Genomic DNA, 14,874 nt, shown 5'->3' on the forward strand with positions numbered 1-14,874 from the left:
GAGAGGAGGAGGGGGAATAAGAGAGGTGGAGGGGGAAGAAGGGGGAGGGAAGGAAGGAGGGAGGGAAGGAAGGGGGAGGGAGGAAAGGAAGGGGGAAGGAGGGAGGGAGGGGAAGGAGGGACGGAAGAGGGGAAGGAAGGAAGGAAGGCGGAGGGAAGGGGAGAAGAGGGGGGAAGGAAGGGGAGAAGGGGGAGGGAAGGAAGGAGAGAAGAGGGGGAGGGAGCGTAGGAGGGAAGAGGGGGAAGGAGGGAAGGGGAAGAGGGGGTAGAGAAGGGGGGAAAAAGGGGGCAGGGAAGGAGCGAAGAGGGGGAGGGAGGGAAGGGGAGAAGAGGGGGGAGAGAGGGAAGGGGAGGACAGGGGGAGGGAGGGATGAGGAGGGAGGGGGTGGAGGGAGAGAGGGAAGGGGAGAAGAGGGGGAGGGAGGGATGACGAGAGGGGGTGGAGGGAGAGCGGGGATGGAGGGAGAGGGTGAGGGAGGGGGAGAGGGAGAGCGGGGAAGGAGGGATGGGGAAGGAGAGATGGGGAGGAGGAGGGAGGAGAAGAGGGGAGGGTGGAGAAGAGGGGGAGGGTGGAGAAGAGGGGGAGGACGGAGAAGAGGGGGTGGGAGGGGAGGAAATGGGGAGGGAGGAAATGGGGAGGGGAGGGAGGAAATGGGGAGGGGAGGGAGAAAATGGGGAGGGGAAGGAGGAAATGGGGAGGGAGGGGGGAAGAGGGGAGAGAAGGGAGGAAGAGGGGAGGGAAGAGGGGAAGGGGAGGAAGATTGGGAGGGAGAGGGGGAAGGAGGGGAAAAAGAGGAGAGGGGAGAGAAGAGAGAGGGGAGGGGGGGTGGGAGGGATAGAAGAGGGGAGGGGGGAGGGGTAGAAGAGGGGAGGGAGGGGTAGAAGAGGGGAGGGAGGGGTAGAAGTGGGGAGGAGGGGTAGAAGAGTGGAGGAGGGGGAGGGAAGGAGGGAAAAAGAGGGGAGGAGGGAAGAAGAGGGGAGGGGGAGTGAAGAAGAGGGGAGGGGGGAGTGAAGAAGAGGGGAGGGGGGAGGGAAGAAGAGGGGAGGGGGAGGGAAGAAGAGGAGGGGGAGGGAAGAAGAGGGGAGGGGGGAGGGAAGAAGAGGGGAGGGGGGAGGGAAGAAGAGGGGAGGGGGGGAGGGAAGAAGAGGGGAGGGGGGGAGGGAAGAAGAGGGGAGGGGGGGAGGGAAGAAGAGGGGGAGGGGGGGAGGGAGGAAGAGGGGAGGGGGGGAGGGAGGAAGAGGGGAGGGGGGGAGGGAGGAAGAGGGGAGGGGGATGGGAAGAAGAGGGGAGGGGGGTGGGAAGAAGAGGGGAGGGGGGTGGAGAAGAGGGGAGGGGGGTGGGAAGAAGAGGGGAGGGGGGAGGGAAGAAGAGGGGAGGGGGGGAGGGAAGAAGAGGGGAAGGGGAGGGAGAAGAGGGGAGGGGGGAGGGAAGAAGAGGGGAGGGGGGAGGGAAGAAGAGGGGAGGGGGGAGGGAAGAAGAGGGGAAGAAGAGGGGAGGGGGGGAGGGAAGAAGAGGGGAGGGGGGGAGGGAAGAAGAGGGGAGGGGGGAGGGAAGAGGGGGGGGAGGGAAGAAGAGGGGAGGGGGGGAGGGAAGAAGAGGGGAGGGGGGGAGGGAAGAAGAGGGGAGGGGGGGAGGGAAGAAGAGGGGAGGGGGGGAGGGAGAAGAGGGGAGGGGGGAGGGAAGAAGAGGGAGGGAGAAGGGGGAGGGAGAAGAGGGAGGGAGAAGGGGGAGGGAAGAGAGGGGAGGAGGGGTGGGGAGGAGGGGGAGGGACGAAGATGGGAGGGGGGGAAGAGTGGGGAGGGGGGAGGGGAGGGGGAGGGGGAGGGGGTGGTGGGGGGGGTGGGGTGGGAGGGGGGGGGGAGGGGTGGGGAGGGAGGGGTGGGAGGGGGTGGGTGGGGGGTGGGGAGGAGGGGGAGGAAGAAGTGGGGGAGGGGGAGGGAGAAGAGGGGAGGAGGGGGAGGGAGAAGAGGGAAGGAGGGGGAGGGAAGAAGAGGGAAGGAGGGGACGGGAAGAAGAGGGAAGGGGGGAGGGAAGAAGAGGGAAGGAGGGGAGGGAAGAAGAGGGGAGGAGGAGGAGGGAAGAAGAGGGGAGGAGGAGGAGGGAAGAAGAGGGGAGGAGGGGGTGGGAGAAGAGGGGTGGAGGGGGAGGGAAGAGAGGGGAGGAGGGGGAGGGAAGAAGAGGGAGGGAAGATGAGGGGAGGAGGGGGAGGGAGAAGAGGGAGGGAAGAGAGGGGAGGAGGGGAGGGAAGAGGGAGGAGGGGGAGGGAAGAAGAGGGGAGGAGGGGGAGGGAAGAAGAGGGGAGGAGGGGGAGGGAAGAAGAGGGGAGGAGGGGGAGGGAAGAAGAGGGGAGGAGGGGGAGGGAAGAAGAGGGGAGGGGGAGGGAAGAAGAGGGGAGGGGGAGGGAAGAAGAGGGGAGGGGGGGTGGGAAGAAGAGGGGAGGGGGGGAGTGAAGAAGAGGGGCGGAGGGGGAGGGAAGAAGCGGGGAGGAGGGGGAGGGAAGAAGCGGGGAGGAGGGGGAGTGAAGAAGAGGGGAGGAGGGGGAGGGAAGAAGAGGGGAGGAGGGGGAGGGAAGAAGAGGGGAGGAGGGGGAGGGAAGAAGAGGGGAGGAGGGGGAGGGAAGAAGAGGGGAGGAGGGGGAGGGAAGAAGAGGGGAGGAGGGGGAGGGAAGAAGAGGGGAGGAGGGGGAGGGAAGAAGAGGGGAGGAGGGGGAGGGAAGAAGAGGGGAGGAGGGGGAGGGAAGAAGAGGGGAGGAGGGGGAGGGAAGAAGAGGGGAGGAGGGGGAGGGAAGAAGAGGGAGGAGGAGGGGAGAAGGGAGAGGAGGGGGAGTGGAGGAGGGGAGTGAGGAGGGGGTGGGGGGGTGGGGGAGTTGAGGGAGGATGAGGGAGGGGGGGAAGTAGTGGTGAGGAGGAGAGGTTGGGGAGTGGGGGGAGGGAGGAGAGGAAGCGCCCCCGGGGAGGGAGGGTGGGAGGCTCCGGGAAGCGCCCCCGGGGGGAGGGCGGGCGGGAGCGGGAAGCGCGGCTCCGCGCTGGGACTGGCTCCTTCGCAGCCATTTTGTCCAACCACAGCCGCCTCTCCAACTAACCAACCAGGGCTCCGGCAGCGCCTCAATAAGGTTTGTCCCCGCTCGGCCAATGATCGCTACCGATTCCTCCGGCTCCTCGCTTGAACCCAGTGTCCGCCGCCTGCTATTTGCTGCCGACGGAGCGGCCGAAGCCGCGTCCCCGCCGCCGCCCAGCCCAGCCGCTCTTTTTAATTTACGCTTGGATGGCGAGGCCCCGGAGGCCTCGGGCTTTATTTATAATTTCGTCCCCTCAGCTACTCACTCCCGAGCCGGCTTTCAGTCACACGCGAGGTCGTTGCTTCGATCCGCCGCGCAGGCCCGGGTTGTAGTTTGTCCGCCGCCTCTCTGTGTGTGTGTGTGTTGGGCGGCGTGTTCCCGTGTCACCCCCTCCCCGGGCTGTGGGGTGGAGAGAGCCTGAGACACAGGCCGGGGATTTGTGTGTGAGGGGTGGGGGGGTTTAGACTCTATTTACCCCACACGCCCCCCGGGGATGAGAGGCTGTGCCCTCGGCTCAGGGTCCTGGCCGTGTATAGGGAGCTGGTGCTGAGGAAAGGCGTCTTTGTTTCAGGATCACCTGCCCCCGGGAGGTGAGGCTTGGCGGGGTTGTGTGTGTGTGTGTGTGAGAGATGGGACCATTCGTCCTCCCCTTTCCGAGCCCCATCGGGCGGGGTTGAGCATTTGGCGGGATTGAATAAGGTGGCGCCTCGCCCCGGGGGCTGAGCGAGTGCCACAAAGGTACTTCAGCTGCCTGTCGCTGCATTTGAGGACATTCCCTCCCTTTGCTTTCCGGTATCATCATCATCTCTCCTGTCGTTTCTCAATATCTGACCTCCAACTCTTTTTTTAATGGTGCTGATTTTAACAACACTTTTTAAATTGTCAAGTTCGAATCAACAGGCTCCCATCGAATAGTTTGTCGGCACTTAACAGCCCAGGCTCAAAGAGCAGGTTTAAGGGACAGTGGTGCTTTAGAAACATAGAAGAAAATAATAATAATCAACTTTATTGTCATTGTTAGTGCACAAGTGCCATTCGGCCCCTTGAGCCTGCTCCGCCATTCAGTGAGATCATGGCTGATCATCCAAACTCAGTACCCTGTCCCTGCCTTCTCCCCATATCCTTTGATCCCTTTAGCCTTAAGAAATATATCCAACTCCTTCTTGAATATATTTAAGGAATTGGCCTCCACTGCCTTCTGTGGTAGAGAATTCCACAGGTTCACCACTCTCTGGGTGAAGAAATTCCTCCTCATTTCAGTCCTAAATGGCTTACCCCTTATCCTTAGACTGTGACCCCTGGTTCTGGACTCCCCCGCCATCGGAAACATCCTTCCTACATCTAGTCTGTCTCGTCCTGTTAGAATTTTATAATGTGATAAGACTGGCTTTGCTTCTTTGCAGCTCCATTTCAGTCAGTCCTCTTTCATTGCCGTTGAAAAACAGAGACTTGCATTTATATAGCGCCTTTCAGGATGTCCCAAAGCACTTTACAGGCAGTGAAGTACTTTTTGATGTGTAGTCACTGTTGTAATGTAGGAAACATGGTGTACAGCAAGCTCCCACAAACAGCAATGAGATAATGACCAGAAAATCTTTTTTTTATGTTGAACGTACCCTTTTGTTATCCATAGCATAGCAGGGGGTTATTTTGCTATTGGTAACCAGGATCGAACGATTTAAAAGTGACACAAACTGCAGCTGGCAACAAGATTGCTTGTGTAATGTTGTTTGTCTGCAGACATATCAGGGAACCTACTTACTGCATTTTCATTTCCATTAACTAGGACGACTAGCCATTAATATTTTATCTCCAGTGCCATGTTATTTCTTGATTAGTTACCTTACTACCTGCTGTTGTACAGCCAGGCTCTCTGTTCAGCTTGCAAATGGCTGGATGGTCTTGTGATTGATTTAGATGATACAGCCAAAAAAAAACAAACCAAGGCCAGGAATAAGAAATTTCATATGTCAAAAGAAAAATCAATGACCCTTTGTTGATTAGTCTCTGCTTGATGTTTTTTCATTGAACCGATATTCAAAGACAGTGCAAAAAAAAAAAGTCACTTTGCAGTGGAGCGCCATTTGCTTGTCACCCTCCAGCCATAGAATTTGTACCACAAATGTTAATGTTGGCGGCAAAAACAGATCACTTGGTGTTTCTGCCTTCCACTGATCATTGTGCATGTCAAGATAGTGTGTTAGTGCTACCACACCCAGAGACTCTTAACAGCCTGAGCCCGCCTTTGTACTTGCTAATATCACTATGCCCGAAGAAGTACGGTTTCTAAATTAATTGTGCAGAACCCGTGCTGGATTAGTTTTGGCTGAAATTAATTGCAAAACCTTTCTTTTCTAAAACGACAACTTGCAGTTACGTAGCGCATTTAATGTAGAAAAGCATCCCACGGCACTTCTCAATCGTAATCGGGCGAAAATGGCCACCTGTGCCAAAAGAGGAGATATTAGTAGGGGTGACCAAAAGCTTGTTGACAGAGACAGAATTGAAAGAGGAAAGAAAGAACTTGCATTTATATAGCACTTTTCACGATCACAGGACACCCCAAAGTGCTTTACAGCCAATGAATTGCGTTTGAAGTGCAGTCACTGTTGTAATGTAAGAAACGCGGCAGCCGATTTACGCACAGCAAGCTCCCAAAAAGGGCAACGAAATAAATGACCAGAGAATCTGTTTTAGTAATGCTCATTGAGGGATAAATATTGTCCAGGACACCGGGGAGAACTCCCCTGCTCTTCATCAAATAGTGCCATGGGATCTTTTACACCCATTCAAGAGGGCAGACGGAGCCTCGGTTTAACGTCTCATCCAAATGACGGCACCTCTGACGGTGCAGCGTTCCCTCAGTACCGCACTGGGAGTGTCAGCCTAGATTATGTGCTCAAGTCTCAGCAGCGGGACTTGAACCCATAACCTTCTGACTGAGAAGCGAGAGCGCTATCACTGAGCCACAGCTGACGGTGGAGAGGGAGGCTGCGAGGTTCAGAGAGGGAAATATAAAATGTGGGATCTACATGGCTAACGGCTCGACTGGCAGTGGATGGAGGATACATAAGAGGCTCGAGTTGGAAAAATGGAGATCTGGGGTCATTTATGATTTTTCATTTACAGTTGTATTTTGTTATAGGCCTGCCCAATTGGGGCACAAAAAAGAGCATGCATTTAAATAGTGCATTTCACATCCTCCAGATGTCCCAACGTGCATGAATTACTTTTGAAGTGTAGTCATTGTTGTGTAGATAAATGCCGAAGCCAGTTTGCACACAACAAGGTCCTCCAAACGTCAATGACATGAATAGGCAGGGTCATTGTTTTTGTGGCGATGTCGGTTGAGGGATTAATGTTGGTTGGGACACTGGGAGATCTCCCCTTGCTCATTGAATAGTGCCATGCCCCAGCTCATCTGAAGGGTGGCTCCTACAACAATGCAGCACCCCATTGGTACTGCACTGAACATGGATTTAAACTGGAATCTTTGGTCTGTGAGGATGCATGGCATAAATACAGGATAGTCACTAATAATATCCAACAGGGAAATCAGGAGAAACTTCTTTACCCACAGCGTGGTTAGAATGTGGAACTCGCTACCAATGTTCCCTCTAGGCCGCGCAGTAATCTGTAAAGGTCCTGTGAAGGCTGCTCACTAGCTTTTCCATTGTAAGTACTACACATGCGCAGAAATTTAAAGGGACCGTGCATTAAAAGAAACAGGCTGCGCAGAATAAAGCGCAGTTTACAGGGAACATTGCTTGCTACCACATGTTGAATGTTTAAATGTCTTAATCTAAATGTACACTCTCGGGAGCCGCAAGCCTACATTTCGTTGTACTGCACTTGTGCACTAACAATGACAATAAAGTTGATTATTATTATGAAGTGGTCGAGGCGAATAGCATAGATGCATTTAAGGGGAAGCTAGATAAGCACATGAGGGAGAAAGAAATAGACAGTTATGCTGATAGGGTTAGGCGAAGAGGGGTAGGAGGAGGCTCGTGTGGAACATAAATACCAGTATGGACCCATTGGGCCGACTGGCCTGTTTCTGTGCTGTAAATACTATGTCAATGGCCACGAAGACAAATGGATCGGATGCACCTGCTCTAGTTTGATTGTTGCAGATGACTGACAACACGAGCACAGCTGGGGGAGAGTCCCTGAATGTTGTGGCAAGCTCACAATTAGTTGTAAGAGCACAGGAAGTTGCAGATGGTTTTGGAATAATGTTTTAGACGCTCGCCCCTCCAAAAAGGTGCTTTGAAGACTCTAGTCTTTATCGGAGTGGGTACAGTACTATATGAATAGTGGCTTGTCTTTTGGCTGTGAGCTTTAGATTGACTGAATATTTTCTGAAGGAATTTTTATTTAATGTGAATCTGATGAGAGGTCATTCATAACGAGATATTCATCAGCACAGTTGAGTTTTCTTTCGATTATGTTTGAGTTGTGGGAGGGATAGCAGAATGTTCTTGGACAAACTATAATGCCATTAAGGATCATTAGTCACTTTTTACTGATTTCCCCTCCCCAGCATCTGTATTAAACGGGCTCTTTTTGCCTTTTTAAACTCTCCTATAGTATATCACTCCCTGAATGCAACAGTCATAATGACCTCCATGTAAACCTCTTATCCGTGTTAAAGCTGTTTTTGTGGGATCAAATTGAGTTGTGTTAAATGCGCGTATGCTTAGCGAGCGTGTTTGGGATTCCTTTGTTGTCTTACTGGAGGCGCTAACCCATTAAAAGATCTCCCTTAAAATGGTGGAGCAAAGAATTTCAAGTGAGCATATGAAGCTAATATTGGTCTGATTTCACTTCATTGTAGCCATGTTGGTTTGTTCACAATCCAAAGTGGTTGCCAAACAATTAATAGTTAATTAAAGCATATAAAGCACAATATCTGGTACCTATCTTCATTTCTTGATCATTCTATCTGCAGTATGAAGAGTTTCAAATGACTGCTTTCCAATCACTGAGTGCAGCCATTAACCACTTAGAAGCAAAATAGAAAATGCTGACAGACCTGCTGTGCATTTCCAGCATTTCCTATTTTTTATTACAGATTTCCAGCATTTTTTTTGTTTCTCTCTTTTGAATCGTGTAGGAGAGATTAATTCCAAACTTTTGTCATTGTGACACGACTATTTGCTACTTCTCACTAATAATACATATGGAATCTTAACAGTCAACCCACAACATTTTAATTAGATTTCACAACAGGTTTTGAGTATCGAGGTTTTTTTTGTGTTAACCTGTACTTTCTTAAAAATAAAATCATTTAGTCATCGAGCAACATGGCATTATCTGTACAAGTCAGCTAACAATTCACAACATCTGCAGTATTTTGCTATCATCAGTGTCAGTGTTCTCTATAAGCTGCGCTGGGCTCCCGCGCAGCCGGCTTTTAAATTGATAAACCGCACATGCGTGGTATTTTGAATGGGCCACGCAGCCCCCCAAAAGATTACAGGGAGCATTGGTTAGGCTTCTTAGGCAGTCCCTCGGAACCGAGGTTGACTGGCTTCCACATTAAAAATAAGTTCTCGGGTGACTGATGAGTCCAATGCGGGACCTACAGTCTCTGTCACAGGTGGGGCAGACGGTCGTTGAACGGGTGGGTGGGGTGCTTGGGTTGACGTGCGCGGCCTGTGCTTGGCTTCCGCTTGCTCCCGGCGAAGAGACTCGAGGTGTTCGGCGCCTTCCCGGGTAGCTCCCAGCCCTTGGTCTCTGGAACCTCTCAGACACAGGTGACGTCGTCTTAAGTCTGTTCCTTTGTTCTTGCAATACGTCTGTGTAAAGTTGTTGTTTGAGTATTGAGGTTTTAACCCTTTTATCAACAGTTTGGCCGGTGTCCATATATGGTCTTTAACAAAGTCTCCTTTTTTAATTGGTTCTAATGGTCAAAATACCATTGTCACTCAGACCAAGGTTAGCATCTTGGCCACACCTTTTTCAGTACTTTTCCACAACCCTATCCTGCTGTCTTATCTTGTTTATAGTTCTTCACCCCATTGGAATTTACTTTATCTCTTTCAGGGATTCCCAGGTGTCATTGGGATTAAGAGAGAATGGGGAACCACAGGAAGTAGTTGAGCCGACTACCATAGATGAATTTAAGGGGAAGCTAGATTAACACACGAGGGAGAAAGGAACAGAAGGATGTGTTGCTAGGGTGAGATGAGGGGTGGGAGGAGGCTCGTGTGGAGCATAAACACCATCATGGACCAGTTGGGCTGAATTGGTTATGTTGTAAATGCTATGTAAAAACAAAATGATGAAAATATACAGGTCAGTCAGCACCTAAAGAGAAAAGACGGGTTATGATGATTTGAGTTGGATGTCTATGTCAGAACTTGGACTGTAAGATAAGTAGGTATTTTAGTACGGTTGGCTTTGAGGGTAATTTAAAAAATGATCCATTAAAAAAAAAAGTTGTGACATTTTGAGTGGGCATCCTTCATCACAACAGAAGATACTATCTGCTGTAAAACTGTTAGCTAACTTGTACAATCAGCGATTGTTCAGTAATTGGAAATGTTCAATGCAAAAGCGTTTTTTTGCCTGTCTCAACAGTATTATGAAAATTAGTGCTAGCAGATACACACTGCAAGCATGTTCCACACGTTGTTTAGGGTTTGGTTTTTAGTAATAGATTTTACATCGTTTCTAATCAAGCCAGTTAGGAAAGTTTGTTCTAGATCCTGTTAGAAATGCCACAATCCGTTTACAAGCAAACTGATTCACCTAACAGGCCTATAAAAGGAGGTTACAGAATTTAATTTATACATTTTCAGTTATTGTCAGTTAGTTGCAGATTGTCAGTTTAATGTTAACAGCGCACAGATCTCACGGCTGGGTGTTTTGTGAATCTTCAATTTTCTAGTGTTATTCTGGTACTTCGGTTTTTAGAAGCCTCTGAGCAGTGCGGATCACTATTGACATCTTATCTTTGCGCAAAATCTATTTAAAATGTGCCATAAGTATTTAAAGTAGTAGGTTCTGAGTCATTGTTCCTTGTCGTTTTTTTTCTAAGAACCCTACTGTTGATTTGAGTAGATAATCTAGACTGACACCTCCAGCGTAGAGCTGGGGCAGTGCTGCATTGCCAGAGGTGGCGTGTTTCAGATGAGACGTTAAACCGAGGCCACATTTGGCCGTTGCAAATGGATGTAAACAACCCCGTGGCGCTATTTGAAGAGCAGGTGTTGTGGCCAACATGCTTCTCTCCACCAACACCACAATTAATGGGTCAATTGGTCAGTCAACTCATTTGCTGTTTATAGGCCCTTGCTGTGCACAGACAGCTGCGTTGTAAAGCACTTTGGACTACCTCGAGGACATGATAATACACTATAAATACAAGTTCTTTCTGATTTGTCTAAATAAAATGCACTCCGATACAATATCGGCATGAAATCGCACAAATACATCTGCCACGGTTATACAGTTTTTGTGCAGGAGTTGGTCATAAGTTATTTTTAAAATGAGCAGTTTTGTTGACTGTATATCAACTTTGTTCTGTCTGCTCCTGTAGGTTGTCTCTGGTATTCTATTGCAAATTACGACATTCCGTAACCCCTCCAAACCGGTTTCCACCCTTGCCACAGCACTGAAACTGCGCATCTAAAAGTCACAAATGACTTTTGACTGTGACTGGGTAAACTTTCCCTCCTCATCCTTCCTGACCGGTCAGCAGCCTTTGACAAGGTTGAACAGACCATCCTCCAACCGCTATCCAGCTGGGTGGCACAGCCCCTCGCCTGGTTCCAGTCGTAGCCAGAGAATCACCTGCAATGGCTTCTCTTCCTGCTCCTGCACTGTTACCACAGGAGTCCCCCAAGTATCAATCCTTGGCTCCCTCCTATTTCTCATCCACATACTGCCCCTCGGCCACATCATCCGAAAACATGTCAGTTCCACATGTACATTGACGACACTCAACTCTACCTCACTACCCTCTCAATCCCTTCACTGCCTCTGATTTGTAAAGCTGTTTGTCCGACATCCAGTGTTAGATGAGCAGAAATTTCCTCCCAGTAAATTTTGGGAAGACTGAAGCCATTGTCTTCAGTCACAGTCTTCAGTCCCCATCACAAACTCCCTTCCCTAGCCACTGACTCCATCACTGGCAACTGTCTGAGGCTGAACTAGACCATTCACAACCTCGCCGTCTGATTTGATGCCGAGCTGAGCTTCTGGCCCTATATCCACTCTTATCACTAAGACCGCCTACTTCCACCTCTGGAACGTCGCCCGTCTCTGCCCCTGCCTCAGCTCATCTGCTGCTGAAATCCTCATCCATGTCATTGTTACCTCTAGACTCGACTGTTCCAATGCTCTCCTGGACAGCTTCCCACCTTGCACCCTCCATAAACTTGAGCTCACCCAAAGCTCTGCTGCCCGTGTCCTAACTCGCACCAAGTCCCGTTCACCTGCCCGTGTCCTAACTCGCACCAAGTCCCGTTCACCTGTCACCCCTGTGCTCACTGACCTACATTGGCTCCCAGTCTGCCAATGCCTCAATTTTTCATCCTTGTTTTCAAATCCTTCCATGGCCTCCCCTCCCTATCACTGTAACCTCCTCCAGCCCTATAACCCTCCGTGATCTCTGCGCTTCCCCTATTCTGACCTCTTCTGCACCTCGATTTCCTACGCCATTGGCGGCCGTGCCTTCAAGACCCGAAGCTCTAGAACGCCCTCCCTAAACCCCTCTACCTCATCTTTAAATAGCTCCTTAAAACCTACCTCTCTGGCCTAGCTTTTGATCACCTGTTCTAATATTGCTTCATGTGGCTCGGTGTCGCATTCTGACGCTAATGTGGAAGCGTCTTGGGACGTTTTACTATATTAAAGGAGCTATATAAATGCAACTTATGTTCAACAAAGTCGCCCAGTACATTCAAGATTAATTTCTGCCAGTATAGTTGTGTTTAAACCATTCGTTTTTAGGATCTTTTGAACAGCAATTTGTTTGTCATTCTTTTCTATTTTAGTGTGTATTTGTTTCATCAGTTTTTCCAGGTGAATTACTGCCTCCTGTCCCACATTTGCATACCTAATCATTGCTGTGCACCTCTGTTCCCATCTAAAGCACGCAGTGTAGGTGAATGACTTCAGTTAAAGCAGGGTTGGATGTGCTATAGAATTCCTTCAGTAAGCAGAATGTTCTTTGTGACCTTTGTTATCTCTAGATTTGACTATTCCAACGCACTCCTGGCCGGCCTCCCACGTTCCACCCTACGTAAACTTGAGCTCATCCAAAACTCTGCTGCCCGTGTCCTAACTCGCACCAAGTCCCGTTCACCCATCACCCCTGTGCTCGCTGACCTACATTGGCTCCCGGTTAAGCAACGCCCTGATTTTAAAATTCTCATCCTTGTTTTCAAATCCCCATCCATGGTCTTGCCCCTCCCTATCTCTGTAACCTCCAGCCCCACAACCCCCCACCCCCCCCCGAGCTATCTACGCTCCTCTAATTCTGGCCTCTTGAGCATCCCTGATTTTAATCGCTCCACCATTGGTGGCCGTGCCTTCAGCTGCCAAGGCGCTAAGCTCTGGAATTCCTTGCCTAAACCTCTCTGCTCCTTTAAGATGCTCTTTAAAACCGACCTCTGACCAAGCTTTTGGTCATCTGCCCTACTTTCTCCTTGTGTGGCTCGGTGTCAAATTTTATTTTGTAGCGTTCCTGTGAAGCACCTTGGGGCATTTTACTCCATTAAGGGCGCTTTATATAAATATAAGTTGTTATTGTTTTACTAGTAGCTCAGTTGCGAATTTGCGAATCTCATCGTTTAACCCGTTGGACGATCCCCACTTGATAAACTTTTATTGTAAGCATAACCAGCAGAAAATATCTACTGCACTTCTGAGCTACTTTCGAGTCGTTTTGAAACAAGTGTTATGTATTTGAATAAGCTTTTGAACCATGTAAATCATATAGAGTAAAGTTACAGATCTGGCCCAGGTGGATTGGATCCCAAGATTAAAACAGTAAATGAGGAATGGGAGGCCTTCAAGGAGGAGATAGGTCGGGTATAGAGTAGACTCATTCCTATTTGGGGGCAGGGGTGGGGAAAGGAAGGCTTATGATAATTGTTGTGTATGTACCTTTAAGGGAATAACTGGTCTTAGACTGCAATACCGGCAGTGACCACCCCTGTATAAAAGGCCCTAGCAGGCTTCTGTAGTTTCAGTTTCAAGCTGCCTCTTGTTCAGTAAAGTACCTGTTAAACTGTTCTCCCGAAGTCCGTGTATTATTGAGGCGCGGACTTTACACTGGCGACGAGTAAGTTCGAACTCACCTGCAGTGTGGCATCATCTCACGGGGATCTCGCCTGAAAGGAAGGTCCTGGAAGGTCGTAGTCTGAGCAACGGGCGTCGACCGAGGGCAACTGCCCAAAGAATCCATCGGTGTTTGGAGAATTGCGGGAGAGACTGTGGTTCCAGCGAATCGTGCTGGTAGCAGGTAGCGCGCTGACCCTTCCGGACTGCGGCGGGCTCAAGCTCGATCGAGCGGCTCTACAAATCGGGCCGCGCAGCGTCGCCGGGAAAAGAAAATGAGAGAGGGTGGAGCGCACAGGGCGCGGTCGGTGCTCGAGAACAGGACAGCGGAGAGAAACTAAACGGGGGGGAAGGAAAGCGAGACACGCCGAAGCTGCGGGTCGCCGCCATTACCCCGTAGAACGCTAGGAGCAGCGTGGCAGTAAGGGGAAGAAGCAAAAGCGCGGGAGGCACCATTTTATCCCGTTGGGGAAGAAGCAAAAGCGCGGGAGGCGCCATTTTATTCCATTGGGGAAGAAGCAAAAGCGCGGGAGGCGCCATTTTAAATCGCCCAAGATGCCGAAAAGTGGCAGTATCACTGCTTTCGACAACGAGGTAGAAGACTGGACCACGTATGTAGAAAGAATCGAAGTGTACTGCAAGGCAAATGAGGTGGCCGATGGAAAGAGGGCGTCGGTATTATTAAATCTGATGGGTGCGAATACGTACGGCCTATTGCGGAATTTAATTACCCCAGCTAAACCAATGGAGAAAAGTTTTGAGATTGTTCATATCTTACAGGAACACCTAAGCCCTACACCACTGCTGATAGCAGAAAGATTTAAGTTCCATAAAAGAAACCAGCACAAAGATGAGAGTAATGCTGACTATCTTACGGAACTACGCAAGTTATCGAAGCACTGCCAGTTCGGAGCAGCACTGGCAGACACCTTACGGGATAAGTTTGCGGGCTCCAGAGTGAAGGAACCCAGAAACGACTACTTTCAAAAAAGGACCTGACGCTAGAACAGGCTTTCAGCGTGGCAGTATCCTACGAAGCAGCAGCACAGGGAGCTGCGGAAATACAACAGAAACCACAAGAATACGGCGCTAACGAAATGGCGTATGGAGCCGAAAAGTGCTATCGCTGCGGCAGAACAACCCATGAGCAGAAGGACTGCTGGGTTAAAGACAAAATATGCAGGCAATGCGGGAAGATGGGACATATAGCAAGAGTCTGCAGGTCAGGAAAGAAGACCAACACGACAAGAACTACTAAGGAACAGTACAGGAAAGTAAAGAAACTGACATAGTAGTTCAGAAGATCAGGAGAGTGATAAGGACTCCGGGAGTAGGCGACTAAGTTGTTTAAAGCTACACAACGTGATCGCAAAAGAAGATCACCGAACCATTTGGGTCACCCTCATGATAGCAGGGTCCCCAGTGAAGATGGAATTGGACACAGGATCAGCCCTAACTGTCATGAATCGACGAGACTATGAGCGGCTATTCTCACACATACCCTTAAAGGACACGTCCAT

The 14,874-nt window shown here is 50.3% G+C and overlaps 1 protein-coding gene across 2 annotated transcripts in view; it reads left to right on the forward strand.

Annotated features, from left to right (window-relative positions):
• The first annotated feature begins 3,028 nt into the window (after positions 1–3,028).
• LOC147106390 (nuclear transcription factor Y subunit beta-like) overlaps positions 3,029–14,874 on the forward strand; it is a 36,391-nt gene continuing 24,545 nt past the window's right edge. The window contains exon 1 of one of the 2 annotated variants that reach the window (XM_086009450.1): positions 3,029–3,112. The gene's annotated coding sequence lies outside the window, so the exon portion shown is untranslated. Of the gene's footprint in view, positions 3,113–12,812; positions 12,904–14,874 lie in introns of those variants that run through there. The other variant, XM_086009451.1, reaches the window with a different exon arrangement.

Source organism: Somniosus microcephalus, chromosome 16 (assembly GCF_052327205.1).
Source record: "Somniosus microcephalus isolate GS21.2 chromosome 16, FLI_Smic_1.0, whole genome shotgun sequence".
Taxonomy (NCBI): domain Eukaryota; kingdom Metazoa; phylum Chordata; class Chondrichthyes; order Squaliformes; family Somniosidae; genus Somniosus; species Somniosus microcephalus.